At 35.1% G+C, this 15,923-nt stretch overlaps 2 pseudogenes; both read left to right on the plus strand.

Annotated features, from left to right (window-relative positions):
- The first annotated feature begins 7,202 nt into the window (after positions 1-7,202).
- LOC143543986 (alkane hydroxylase MAH1 pseudogene) lies at positions 7,203-7,826 on the plus strand (annotated as a pseudogene).
- Positions 7,827-12,189: 4,363 nt separating this feature from the next.
- On the plus strand, positions 12,190-13,714 carry LOC143543960 (alkane hydroxylase MAH1 pseudogene; annotated as a pseudogene).
- Positions 13,715-15,923: the final 2,209 nt, after the last annotated feature.

Genomic DNA, 15,923 nt, shown 5'->3' on the forward strand with positions numbered 1-15,923 from the left:
TCTAAAAACAACTAAAATGTTTTCTCCGTTATCTTTAATAATAATAAAAAAAAACTGATTTCAATTCATTTGTGGTGACAGATTACAATTCATTTGTCAAACGAATACATTAAGAACGAAATTAGATTTCAATTCCTTCCAATTCCTATTGTAATGTTCAGATTCCAAATCCAATTCCTTCCAATCTCACCCGTAGAAGAAAATGAACATAGTAAACAATAATTACTGGTAACAAATACAAATAATTATTTATGTCCAAAATAAGTGAAAATTTCCAACACATATTTCATATGATTTTTTATGTTTTAGGTGATGGAATTTTCAGTTACGATGATAACATATGGGAGATTGATACAAAATCTAGCTGACTCATATTTGGATCCAGTTGGCATAGAAAACCAGCCGGAAAATGTCCTAATAAAAAGTTATACTATAGGACATATATAAAGTTACGGGACCCAAAAGTGGATAGATCGTCTCCATGGGGTGGCATGGCAATTAAAGGCTGTAGATGATTTGTCCTAGACTATCTGACCAATTTTAATTAATTGGGGCCCCCATTAGATAGACTCAATGATTTTATTCAATTTTCACGAGTTTTGTTTTTACTTCCCTAAACACGTCTGAACCTTAGTTTGAAAATGCATTACCTAGGAGTTATTGTATTTCAAAATTCAACTTATACACAAGGTTTGAGATGATGGTTTTACTTAATATTATATTTATTTATTTATTTTTTTAAAATTAATTCGTTTTGTTCTTTCTGCTTTTTAGCCGTAGATGAAGTTTCATTTTCTACTTCATACCAAAAAAAAGCCAAAATTTCAATCGTTGTAATGTGTAACATTTAGTCGTTTAGAAAACATTCACGACAGAAAGAACTGATTGTTTCATTCAATACTAATAGTAACCTGCATGACCATATCCATATTGGTACTTGAAGACAATGTAACATGAAAGAATGGATTGTTTCTTGTAGTAATCTTGAAGGATAAAATGAATGTACCATCAAAAAATGCATCCTTATGTTCCCAATATTCTTTAGAGATCTGATCTATCACTAAATGAATTGAGTTATTCCATTCCAAGATCACTTGTAAATAAACCTGATACGTTTAAGAAAACTACATCTTGCATAAATAGATCGAAAGGTCTAATCCAAGTGGGGTTATTAAGATTTCTAGAAGTATCAGAGCATTCACGCGACATCCCTCATCCTCAATAATATAATTTAACAAAAAGAACACCATTTTGTAAATTTATTTCTCATTTTTCAAAACCTCTTGCATTCCAAACAAGTGCCTTTGTGGCCGGCTGTGAGGCAGGGTGCTTAACCGTCTCCGGCCTGATCACCCCGGTAGGCCCAATTTTTTTCTTTAATTTATATATATATATATATATATAGGGTTAGGTTAGAATAAAAACCCATTTGAGTTGTGAAAACTCTAGAAACTCATTCTCAACCATATGTTTTTAATTAAAGATTAAATCTTGTGGTCTACAATTAAAATTAATAAAAAATGTTAAAGTTAATTTACACTTTCTCTCTCATAAAAACATAAATAAAAATTTGTAAAAAAAATAACAAAACATTTTTTTTATATTTTCGATGTTTTGTATTAAATGTAACAACATATATTACATGTAACAAAAAAAAACGATGTTGCATAGAGTTTTCACAACTCAAGTGAGTTTTCATTTTATACTTTGCCTATATATATATATATATATATATATATGTGTGTGTGTGTGTGTGTGTATATATATATATGTATTCTTAATATTTAAACCCAGTTAATAAACTAATAATTTAAGCCCATTTAAAATTTTAATTGTTTAAATCCAAATAAAAAATTGTTTACTTTAACCCAAATAAATTCTCAAGGTATCTCCTTGGAAAGGAGTTGTTCGTTTTGGAAAGAAAGGAAAACTAGCTCCCCGTTTCGTAGGCCCATTCAAGATTCTTGAGCGAGTCGGAAAAGTAGCCTACCGACTCGAACTACCGGAAGAACCCACCGGTGTTCATCCGACCTTTCATATTTCAAATCTCAAGAAATGCTTAGCCGAAGGTAGTCTCCATATACCTCTTGACGAAGTACAAGTCAATGAATCAATGATTATGGTTGAACGACCCGTTGAAATCATGGACCGCAATGAAAAGAAAACCAAGCGAAGTCGCATTAAGTTAGTTAAAGTTCGATGGGAATCACGGCGTGGCGCGGAGTTTACATGGGAACGAGAAGACTCGATGAAGGAGAAATATCCATATTTATTTACATCATCTTAATTTCGGGACGAAATTTCCTAAAGTAGGGGATACTGTGACATTTGTCAATTTCAGGTTATTTTATACTTGTATTCTTAATGTAAACCCGACCCGTTTTGTATCCCGAACCTTTCGATATTATCAAAATGATGAATTGTATGTTAAATATTTGTTTTATAGTTGTTGGATAAAAAAAAACACCCTTTTCGGTTCTTAAAATTCCCCGAAAACGCTCAAAACGAACTCCAGGGACTAAAACTACCAAAATGGAGACTTGAAGGACCCATTTGTAGTTTGTGCTTTCTTGGGTCTATAACCAACCCATTTTCATGAAACACCCTTTATGAAAGACCCATTCAACTTACCCTATATATACACACCCATCTTCTTCATTTGTGCTTGCTCATTTCTTCATTTCTCTCTCAAATTCTTGAATTCTAAGGTTGTTCTTCATAAGCTAATCTTTCATTTTAACTAACTTCTCAATACTTAAAGCTTGATGTTACAACATATATATAATATACACTCCTTGTTTACCTTCGGTCTTTCATTTCTCCGGTCTCGGTCGGTTGAAATGTCGGGCTAGTAAGGCAAGGTTACATGGAGGACTTTGTAGTCCTTGTTTATATATTTAACAAATCTAACCATATAACTTGTTATACTTGCTTAACTTCTACATATTTTAGTTTATTGTTCATATTTGTCAAGTTCCATGGTATTGGGTATGTGGTGACTAGCCTCGGTTTCATCCCGAGTTGAGAACCGAACTTTTGTTTAAAAGCATTATTGTTAACTTTTTGAATGTAAAACTTGGGTATTATTATTTATAAGTTATTTTACAAGTTCCATGGTAATTGGGTATGTGGTAACCATCCTCGGTTTTATTCCGAGTCAAGGACCGAACCAAAAACCGAACTTTTGTTTAAAAGCTTTATTGTTAACTTTTTGAATGTAAAACTTGAGTATTATTATTTATAAGTTATTTTACAAGTTCCATAGTAATTGGGTATGTGGTAACCATCCTCGATCTTATTCCGAGTCAAGGACCGAACCAAAAACCGAACTTTTGTTTAAAAGCTTTATTGTTAACTTTTTGAATGTAAAACTTGAGTATTATTATTTATAAGTTATTTTACAAGTTCCATGGTAATTGGGTATGTGGTAACCATCTTCGGTCTTATTCCGAGTCAAGGACCGAACAAAAAAAAACCGAACTAAACCGAGTTCACTCGCTTAAGACACACAAGTGTGTTTTTAGCCACCAAAACTCATATTTTTCTTCAAGATTATATTTTAAATCAGTTTTAGTTAATTTCTAAACATACTTGGCATGTCGGTAACCAACTTGATCTTATAACAAGTTCGAACCGATAAGGTCGTATACTCGCTTAACGAACGTTAAGGTTCTTCACAATAGAACTACATACTTGGTTAAGTCTATTTTGATTTTATTGAGTTATCTCATAACATTTATTATTTTGGGAAGTTAACTGTGAGCTTGGTCAATTATCAAGTCTCGAACCGACAAACCCGAACACTCGTTTAAACCTCGTCTTGGTATTCTTATAACCAAGGGTTTTGAAATATCGCATTTTAACCCACATTATTACTTAACATAGGTTGAGTAAAAAAAAAAGAAAAAAAACTAATGAATAGAATACCGAGACCCGGTTTCGAGTAAACTTATTTTACAAAACTCGTTTCTTTAATTTCTCAAATATTTACATTTTAAATCCTAAACTTTATTTATTTACTTTATTTGTCATGTATTTTATTTTAAACCCTTCCAAGACTACCTACTAACACGAGACCCGTTTAATATAGGTCTTGCTCGTTAAACCGATCTCTCCGATTATTCACGACACTATCTTTCAAGTTACTTGTTAATGTGAGTACTTTTTCATCCCCCGTTTTCCATCTTTCGTTTTGGGGGTGGCATTGCATACTTATTCAAATTCAAATGATTTATACTTGAGTCTTAAACCACAACATGTATTGTATATGTTTACTTAAATAAATGCTCGATTTGGTATTATATGCTTTACATGATTATATGCAAATTCTTGAATGCTAAGGCGGGTAGCCTCTTAAATGCTAAGGCGAGTAGCCTCATCAAAGTATGATCATACGTTAATTCCGAGTATATATGGTATCCCCATATAGAAAGGTGTCGTCAATGTATTCTTATTGACGATTTCATTATTGTCGTCAATGTATTCTTATTGACGGTTTTATTATCTAAATTGTTGCTATTATTTATTGTTTTCATATAATAGTTGTGGATTTTATACTGTATACTTATTGTCCAAAACTATGAAAATTGCTCACCAACCTTCGTGTTGACAAACTCTATTTTATGCAATGTTACAGGTTTGATGTTAGCTTGATTGGATTACTTGAAGAAACTTATTATCTTGGCTTTAGGATATTAGAAAATAAAAGAACAAGTTATTTGTTTATCTATCTATTTGGCATTTTGTATGAACAATTGTTGTGTTATTTATGATGATATGGAAATATTGTAACTTTATAGTGTCATTGTGCAATGAGCAATCACGTCGCGCCTCGACGTTTCCGCCTTCATTGGTCGGGGTATGACAACGAGTATCAAACACAAATACAACTTGTTTAACTACTTTATATGTCATGACTATAAGACAGTTTTAAGTTTCATGTACCAATAAGGGGATATGATGGAGTCTAGCCTACTAATTTCAATTATTTAAGAAAATTAAAAAATTGCATACCGCACTTTTTTGCTTAACAGGTCTTATCGTGTATTTAACAGGTATTCAATTGCCAGCCCTATTTAAAATCAAAAGCTACAGTGTTTTGAGTTTTCAACTAGCTTAACAAAATTGCTTTTGTGCTGAAGCCGAACCAAAAATTAAAAGGTTGTTAGTTATTTAGGTTTTTTAGTTTGGATTACATTACGGTTTTTTGGTTTTGCCATTTATGTTTGAAAATTTTGGGCTGGAAAAGAAAGTTACCCAAAAACAATGAATTTCAGCCTAACTTTTTTTTGTTAGACGATGATTAATTGATTGTTTTTCATTTACACTAAAATATTTGGGTAAACTATATATATTTTTTATTAAAAGTGAAAAATGATCCAGTCACAATAAATAATAAAGAGTGATGTAACAATTATAAATTACTTAGAATTTAAATTAAAAATTAAAAAAATCTATAAGTTCTGTTTGGTTTTTCGATTTTATTTATATGCAAAACCGAAACTGAATCGAAAGTTTGGTTATACGAAAACATAAAACCAAACCGTCGGTTTTTTCTTCGATTCAGTTATTTTGGTTTGGTTTTTTCGATTTCATGCACACTCCTAGTTGTAAGTTATACATGGTAAAAAATAAAAAGATATTAAAAATAATAATAATTATTATCATTATTATAAAAACTTTTGAGTTGGTATTTCTTTGGGATAGAGATAAGGTTAGACACATCTCACTCTCTCCCGCCCCCCAAAAGAGCCCATAGCGCCTCGGGGCGGTGTTGCCGACGGTATAACAGCTTTTTGGGTGGTTATAGCACCCCCAATACAGGGGTTTGATAGTGATTAGTTAAATATCACTACAATTTTATACTATTTTTAATTTTTTTTCCCAAAAGAAAGGATGGATTTTTCATTAAACTCAAAACGATTACAATAATGTGGCAGACATATGGGCAACAAGTTGTGCCACCACCCCCATTTGAATAGCAAAGTCAATCCTACTAAAAACGAAGCTTTGGGACTTAGGAGCCGAGCAAGTACTCACAGTCTCTGGGCCAGAAAATCAAATGTATCAAAAGCAAACGGGAGAAACACATGTTGATTTTCTAAACAAGTTTTCTCATGTTTAACAACTTTGCTCGATTCAGCCTTCAACGCAGCCTGACCCAAAACAAACCCACAGTCCCTAAGCCCAACAAGAGAATACACCCTCCTGTAAGGTTCACACAAGCGTGTTTCCCCTACCCACCCAAACACAAGAATATCAATCGGTCGTAAAGTGGACCTCCCTTCAAGCGGATCCTAAGAAAGTTAAAAGGGGCCTTCTTTTTAGCAGAAATTCCTGCCCGTTTAAGACCATCACACAGAACATCCCTAACCAGATAATGTCTGTATTTAAAACCATATAATTCTTTGCAATGCACCGCATGGTCTCCAAAAGAATCCAAACAAACCTTGCGACAAACTGGGCAAGGCTCATTAGTCGGAAACATAGGGATCATTAGCCGGTACTTAAAGATAGCCTATACTTAAGGATAGTCAGGTACTCCAACCCCGACATATGTTGACCCAATTCTTCAATGGGGATGGCCATTAGAAAATCCTGAAATTATACTATTTCTAAAACCAATCAATTTTATACTACTTTTAAAACCAATGAAAGTATAAACAAGACAACACTGAAGGTTTTAGGTATCCGAGACATTGTTCAAAATTTAACAGATCTTATTTTTTTTACAGTGTTTGAAATTTGGCATGTTAAACTCTGTTGAAGACAGAATATAATCCAAATAAAGCATTTGTAGATAACCTGGTCAAAAGTGCATGTTTAGGATGCATATCTTTTGTTAATTATTTGCAAGATGCAATATGGATATAGATGAAAACATATTTGCATAGTTAACATCTTGGAGGCCACCAATGGCGAATGGCAAGGAAAACTAAATGAATATCTTACAAAAAAATCGAAGATAAGATAATTTGCGGCTTACTAAAAGGACGGACCAAGAGCATATTGCAATTACGCGTCAGACACCACTACTCATCAGTCGCAACATAAACTCAGTACTTTTTCTCACCATGGCTGTTCTTCAGTGCTTGATCATACTCCTTTTGTTTTCGGTTCTCCTTTCAACTATTACAATTGTTATAAATAGACTTGAAAAATGGAGTACCGCTATTCCTACAAATTGGCCAAGTCTAAGTACAATGTCATCGCTTCTTGTAAACACTCACCGGCTCCATGATTACACCACCTCAATTCTGATACAAAGTGGTGGTACAGCCATGTTGAAAGGCCCTTGGTTTGCCAACATGGACATGCTATTTACCACTGATCCTTTAGACATCCATCACATTCCAAGCAAAAACTTCAGCAATTATCCCAAAGGTGACCAATTTCAGAAGATCTTTGATGTCCTCGGAGATGCAATTCTCAATTCCAACGTGAGATATGGGAGATCAACCACAAAGTAATTTTTTCTATACTAAAACATGCAGGATTTCAGAGTAGGTTAGAAACCATTATTTGGAACAAATTGGAAAATGGGCTTCTACGGAGTTCTACCTATACTTGAATCTATTTGTGAACACAGCATCGATATAGATTTGCAGGATATACTTCAAAGGTTTGCTTTTGACACTGTATGCAGCTTACTCTTTGATAACGAACCAGAAAGCTTGTCTCTTGATTTTCCTTGTATCCCATACTCGAAAGTCTTGACACATGGTGAGGAAGCTATTTTGCTTAGGCATGTTACGCCCACATGGCTTTCGAATTTGCAACAAATTCTTGGATTGGGGAAGAAGAAAAGGTTGAGTGATGCATGGTAAATTTTGATCAGTTCGTATACAAATGCAAATGCTTGGCTCAAAAACAAAAGGAGTACAATTCCGTGAAGTACCATGAGGCGGAAAGGTTCATATTTTTCACAGCTATTGCTAGAGAGCTTAAAGATCAGAGTAATACTTCTTTGGATCCCACAAAATTTCTAAGAGATACCTTGGTTAATCGTGGCTGCAGGAAAAGATACCATCAGCAGCGCTCTGTCTTGGCTCTTTTATCTTCTTGCCGGAATCACAAATGTCGATTTTAGAAGAGATTCAAGCGCATTTGGAGGTCAAGAATGTGTTGGATTTGGAGGTCAGGAATGTGCTGGATTTATGGACCCGTAAGACTTACACCTTGGTAACGATCGTTAAACCCGCTTAACTTAGTTAACCGGTTTGACATAAATTAAAGAGATATTTATGGACCGGGCTTTGAAAATTAGAGATGGGCTTGGTGGCCCGGATTGGCTTAACTAGTTTATTATTAATAAAGTAGTTAACCTTATCATTAGAGGTGATTAAGATTATCATACACCCTAGCCATCAAAATAGTTTTGGCTCCTCTTTTCCCCACCCACCGTCGCTGGCCACCTACCCGCCGCAAACCGGCAGCCACCGCCGACGCCACTGTTGTCGCCGCTGTCTTCCAGCCACCGCTGCTATCCGCTTTATTCCAGCCACCACGACACCGGTGCCGCTGCCCGTGTGCACCGTCACCGTCGGGTCTCGTTTGGTCACCTAGCACAGTTCGTTATCCCTAGGAGTCTCGACCGGTTATTTATTAACCGAGATAAAATTAAATATATATTGTCGGTTTATAATTATATTTAATTGGTTGTTATATGCTCGTATGGTTTTGTAACTAGATCCTGTCGGGTTCGTTAAAGTGTTGATTACTCGTTTTTTCGCTGCGCTCATATTGGTTAATTTGATTAATTAAATATTTGGCATATTATTAAACCGGGTTTAATAATAATAATTTTTGACTAATCACCACCGGAACCCAACAGAATGCACGTAAAAGATGGAACACAACCGAGTTAGACAAGATGGTTTACCTTCATGGAGCTTTATATGAACCTTTAACGATAGCGGCTACAGTGCTTTGAAGGTTGATGTGAACATCAAACGATTACGGGGATGATTGTTTGACTTAATCGTTTGGGCTCACATATTAATCAAGTTAAAATCTTGAACGGAGTTCAATTTAGGTAAAGAATATTCTAGAATAGGGTTTTGGATATTATTTATTGGGATTTTCTAACATGTGCCTAAGGGTACATAGAAGAAGCATTTATTAGGTAAGTATTCTTGTTGAAATTATAGTTTCATAATAATTACATTAATACTTAATAACTATCATATTTAACTTTCTATTTTTCTTTCCTAAATATTTCATTCATTTATGACGACTAAATAAAATTTTTCTAATTCCCTCTAAACTACTTTTTTCATCACTTTTAATTTTCTACTCTTTTTTATATAAATATTCATATTAAATAACCACTTTTATTACCTTTCTATCTATTTTTTAAGATTGGAAAATTGGTTTTAAATAATCTCAACTATCACCTATTGGCAAATAATATGCCTAACTTTGCACTTGGCTGGTGGCGGTCATAACTAAAGGGGTATTTGTTCTTAACGGGTCGCGACTAACGGATGTTAACCTCGTTAGTGATTTGCTGACGTTGACCTTCTTCTCCGGCAGGAAACCTGCCGGAAACCTGCAACTCGCCTCCATTCTCCCTAACATCGTTACACCATCTCTCTCTCTATCTTTCCCCTCATACGAAACGTGTCGCCATCGTTGTCTCCGGCGAAGTCCACCCTCGTCAATCGTGCGTCATTCGAGGTAATTGACACTTCATTTGACTCGTTTTGACACCCTTAACAAAAGCCCTATGCTTATTTTGTAGATCGTGTAACATTGGTTTCAAATTTTTGAAAATAAGATCGGGTTTGGTATCTAGGAATTGGCTATGGAAGAAGATGTAATGTACTTCATTTTCAAATTTCCGATGTGTTTTGAAGAGGGAGGGAGACGGTGTGATGATATTAGGGAGAATGGAGGCGAGTTGCAGGTTTCCGGCCTGAGAAGAAGGTCAACGTCAGCAAATCACTAACGGGATTAATATCCGTTAGTCGCGGCCCGTTAAGAACAAATACCCTTTTAGTTAGGACCGCCACCAGCCAAGTGCAAAGTTGGGCCCGTTATTTGCCAATAGGTGATAGTTGGGATTATTTAAAACCAATTTTCCTTTAAGATTAAATGATATAAAACATTACTATTATTCTGCAAATGGATGAACGTGTTCTTTTAGATCTGAATTAGCTTCATGTTGAAGAAGATGCTATTGAAGAACAAAGTGAAAACAAGAAAAATATATTTGTGAGAAACCATTCGTTGGTCAATGTTTTCTAAGTGAAGAAGAGGCTCTTGTTTTTTTTTATCAAATTTATGCAAGAACGAATGGGTTTTCTGTTCGAAAAGAGAGGTTTGTGAATAAGAAAGGATATAGGAAAAGACGTGATTTTTTTTGTCATCGTGAAGGAAAACCGGAGTCTAAAAAAGACTACATGAAAAAAAATCAAGAAATAGAGGCTATACATGATGTGAATGCAAGTCCCACATGCGCCTAACATTAAAGAGAATTAACGAAATATTTCTAGAAGAATGGCAAATCACTAAGTTTATTACGGAGCATAATTATAATATAGTAATGAAATTACTTCTTCTTTTGATTTTAAACTTTCATATTTTAATATTAAAAAAGTCAATGTTAGTTTGGGTGTAAAAAAAGAAGTCACTTTTATATTTAAATATTCTTTACATATAAATGAATTATAAAATAGTGAAAAATTAGAAGTGATGAAAAAGTATTTTAGAAAGAATTAGAAAAATTTTATTTAGTTGTCATGAGTGGATAGAATATTTAAGAAGGGACGATAGAAAGTTAAATATGGTAATTATTACAATATTATTATAATTAATATAAAATTATAGTTCAACAAAAATATTTAACTAATAAATGTTTTAAATGTTTTTTACATATGCCTTTAGGGCACATGTTATTTATTTTACTTTTAGAGTTTTATTTTGGGAATCTTATTTTTTGGATATAGATGTTGGTTTGTATTTTTCTTTCTATTTGATTGGTTTTAATTAAGGTTTCTTGGTTTTCAAGTTTGAGTGTACCGTAAATAGAGAGTAATGGAGTATTTGTAGTAGATATACTTCAATTTCGGTTCATATTAATAATAAAAAGAGTTTGATCATAGTTTTGATCAAGAATTTGTGTTTTTGTTTTTTTTCCCTTGTTTTTATCTTGCATGTGCCCTTAGGGGGTTGCAAAAACAAAATGTTGTACGGGATTAATTGTTTTCAATGTGTATTGGTGCATTTGGAATGCGAGAAATGATCTAGTCCACTATAACATCCCGTTTATTGCATTTAAATTGATGGAGGCTATAAAATCTTTGAGTTATATTTGGACCAACAACCGGTCCTTATTTAAAAGTTTGCTATAAAAAAGTTGGTGTAATTTCTTGTTGTAAATTTGTTGTTTGGCTTCTAGCGCCTTGCAAGCCGTTTTTAATAAAATTTGCCGTTCAAAAAATGATGGTACCAAAGTACCAAACCAATTTGTCTTTGAAAACAATAATAAATTATTCGATATCTTGATCCTTGTGCCCAAATTCTGCAGGGCACAATGAATGCTAGTAGCCTGATAGTGGCTATACTTCTTAATAACCGGAACTTGGATAGTGGGAGCTTTTACTGTACCCGTATGAAAGTTTGTTTTTGCTAATAGAAATAAAAAAATAAATATAAAAGAAAAAAAAAGGAAGAGAAAATCTATCTTGATCGATACAGTGTAATAGTGATCAGTGTTAAATATCACTACAATTTTATACTATTTTAAAACCATTGAAATTATAAACAAAACAACACAGAAGGTTTTAGATATAGAGACATTGTTCAAAATTTAACAGATCTTATTTTTGTAACAGTGTTTGAAATTTGGCATGTTAAACTCGGTTGAAGACATAATATAATCCAAATAAAACATTTTTAGATAACCTGGTCAAAAGTGCAAGTCTAGGATGCATATGTTTTGTTAACTATGTGCAAGATGCAATATGAATATAGATGAAAACATATTTGCAAAGTCAACATCTTGGAGGCCACCTTGTACGTGGGTAGTAATGGAGAATGGCAGGAACACTAAATGAATATCTTATATAAAAATCGAAGATAAGATAATTTATGGCTTACTTAAGGGACGGACCAAGAGCATTTCGCAATTACGCGATAGACACCACTCCTCATCAGTCGCAACATAAACTTGTACTTTTTCTCACCATGGCCATTCTTGAGTGCTTGATCATACTCCTTTTGTTTTCGGTTCTCCTTTCAATTATTACAATTATTGTAAATAGACTTCAAAAACGGAGAACTGGTATTCCTACAAATTGGCCAATTCTAGGTACAATGCCAGCACTTCTTGTAAACGCTCACCGGCTCCATGATTACACCACCTCAATTCTGAAACAAAGTGGTGGTACAGCCATGCTAAAAGGCCCTTGGTTTGCCAACATGAACATGCTATTTACCACTGATCCTTTAGACATCCATCACATTCTAAGCAAAAATTTCGGCAATTATCCCAAAGGTGACCAATTTCAAAAGATCTTTGATGTCCTGGGAGATGGTATTCTCAATTCTGACGGTGAGATATGGGAGATCAACAGAAAGGTCATTTTTTCTATACTAAAACATGCAGGATTTCAGAGTAGGTTAGAAACCATTATTTGGAACAAATTGGAAAATGCGCTTCTGCCTATCCTTGAATCTATTTGTGAGCGCGGCATCGATATAGATTTGCAGGATATACTTCAAAGGTTTGCTTTTGACACTGTATGCAACTTACTATTTGATAACGACCCAGAAAGCTTGTCTCTTGATTTTCCTTGTATCCCATACTCGAAAGCCTTCACAGATGGTGAGGAAGCTATTTTGCTTAGGCATGTTACGCCCCCATGGCTTTGGAATTTGCAACAAATTCTTGGAGTGGGGAAGGAGAAAAAGTTGAGTGATGCATGGAAAATATTTGATCAGTTCATATACAAATGCTTGGCTCAAAAACAAAAGGAGTACAATTGCATGAAGTACAATGAGGCGGAAAGGTTCATATTTTTCACAGCTATTGTTAGAGAGCTTAAAGATCAGAGTAATACTTCTTTGGATCCCACAAAATTTCTAAGAGATGCCTTAGTTAATCTGATGGCTGCAGGAAAAGATACCATCAGCAGCACTCTGTCTTGGTTCTTTTATCTTCTTGCCGGAAACCCAAACGTAGAAGATAAGATTTTAGAAGAGATTCAAACACATTTGGAGGTCATGAATGCACGTAAAAGATGGAACACAGCCGAGTTAGACGAGATGGTTTACCTTCATGGAGCTTTATGTGAATCCCTAAGGCTATATCCCCCCGTCCCTTTCAACCACAAATCTCCTTTGCAACCAGAAGTCTTACCAAGTGGCCACCAAGTAGATCAAAATTATCCTCTGTTTCTATTCTATGGGGAGGATGGAATCAATATGGGGGAAGGATTGCATGGAGTTTAAGCCTGAAAGGTGGATCTCTAATAGCGGTGGAACGAAACATGAGCCATCATACAAGTTTCCAATATTTAATGCTGGACCAAGAACTTGTTTAGGCAAGAATATGGCTCTGTATCAGCTGAAGATAGCGTCAATCATGATCATCTACCATTATCACGTTCAGCTGGTGGAAGGTCATCATGTGCTTCCAGCAGATTCTATTGTACTTCAGATGAAGCATGGTCTCAAGATCCGATTGAATAGAAGAAGTGAAAAGAACTAAAACCGAGTCAAATATCTAATGGGAATAATTGTATTGTGTGCTATTTTGCTATTGTGAAATAAATATTTTATCAGATTTATAAATGATTTCAAAGGGTAAGTGATAAAGAAAATATAGACATTAAAAGAAATATAATGCTGGTAAAAACTTTAGTGTACGTAATAAAATACTTTGTTGATGGGTTTCGATTGAGCCATTCTACTTTTGAAGAGAGTCGAGAACAAGTCACAGAGTAAGATTTTAATGTAATTACATTGAAGTAGAAGTAGAAATCAGATTTTGAGTTGTGTGCAAACCCCCAAAACTGAGTGCAAAGAAATCAAAAAGGTGAGGAAATCTATTATGAAATATGAAGTACATGTTTGTCTGAATGTTGAGTCACCAATGCGTAAAACCTTAAGTGTAACCTTGAAACATCTCCTAACACCCGCATGTACGTTCAAAACTTGAAGAGAAGTCGGAATTTTTATATTTACTTCTTCATCTTTATGTTATTTGCAAGTGCATTGAAGGCCTATCCGGAGTTTTCAAGGATGTTAAGTTGATTCACGACTTGTTCAATCCATTCTAGTTTGTTAGCATCCTTACAGTATGAAATTATGTTTTTGATGATGTTAGTTGTTGGGTTCGTAGGCCTTGTTGGCCCGGTTTATTATATGAAGTCAAAAGAGGAGACGGGTGTGGGCGGTCGGGCCCGGCCCGGTTTAGATTTCTTGCATAATAATTTACTAACCCTAGTTCAGTCTCTATATAAACAACATTATATACTTGTAATATGAGGTCACTCAATAAAGATATACCTAGTTGCCACCCGTGGACGTAGGTCAGTTTAGACCGAACCACGTTAAATCCTCGTGTTCGTTTATTGCTTTCGTGTGTGTGTTCGGTTTCGTGTGTGCGTTTAATCCTAACAAGTGGTATCAGAGCTTAGGTTCGGATCACACGAGAACGCGTGAACCAGTTCTGCTCATCGCGGCCGCGGAAGTCGGAGCTAGGGTTCCGTCAGTTTCTGTTCGCCGTCGTCACAGTCGGTTAGGGTTTTTTCCCAGCCACCGACGTTCTTTTTGTGGAGGTTCTGTTCGAAAGTCATCTGCGCGTCGCCACCGTGTACCGTCGCTAGTTTCCCTCCGTTGATCGGTTCATTGTCGGCAGTTCCATTGCCACCATAGAAGATCAGAACGCGGAGCTGAAGTTGCAGTCGTATTAAATTACTTTTGTGGGAAAGCAGCGGTGTGATGTGACCTCGTTTGACCAAAAAATTCTTGTTGCTACCAGACCCTCCTTATTGGGCTTAGTAAAGGCCTGCTAAATAATTTTTTATTTGGGCTTTAGATTAAAAGGCCCAATTGGTTTAATTTGGGTGGTACGTATATTTTTTGGCAGGTTAGCCAAATATATTATTTTTGGTCAAGATCATATTTTACCAAAAGGGAGTTTTGTTACCAGACCAGTTCTGAACTTTTTGTTTGGCCAATATAGATCGTTGTTTCGATCTTTGTTATTGGTGTGGGTTGTTTCATTACCGATTAAGCAAGTTAACGAACCAAGAACAAGTTGAATCAGGATTCTATTTTTCATTGAAGAACCGTTGTCAATCAGAAGAAGTCATTTAAAGAAACAGAGAACCAGTGCCAACCGCGTTTGTCAGGTTTTATCGTTTCAGTTTAAAATTTCAGTTTCTGATTTACAGTTCGTATTTCCGCTGCGGTTTAAATAGGTTGATTTTTAACAGAGTTCAGTAGAACAGCCGTTAAGTTCAGGCTCGTGCCATTGTTGTGTCTGTCTCTGTTTTTATCCAGTTTTTCGTTTTAGTCATTGTTATGGCAGAAGACGGAAAGGTTTCGATACAGAAGTTTGACGGACAGAAGTTCGGTTGGTGGAAGATGCAGATTGAGGCACTACTTTGTCAGAAAGACTTGGATGTAGTGCTTGAGGATGAAAAACCAGAAAAGATGTCAGAAGCAGATTGGAAGAAGTTAGACAAGAAAGCTAGGGCTTGTATTACTTTGTCGTTGTCGGAAGATGTGGCGTTTAACATCATGAAAGAAACCACAGCACGTGGTATGATGGAGGCGCTATCCAACATGTATGAAAAGCCTTCGGCAGCGAATAAAGTCTATCTTATCCGAGAGCTAGTGACAACAAGAATGAAAGAGGGTGGGTCAGTTACAACTCATATCAATAATCTTAATTCGATCTTGTCCCGCTT

Source organism: Bidens hawaiensis, unplaced genomic scaffold (assembly GCF_021521415.1).
Source record: "Bidens hawaiensis isolate Kalapana, Puna unplaced genomic scaffold, B.hawaiensis_p1.1 tig00013397_1, whole genome shotgun sequence".
Lineage (NCBI taxonomy): Eukaryota > Viridiplantae > Streptophyta > Magnoliopsida > Asterales > Asteraceae > Bidens > Bidens hawaiensis.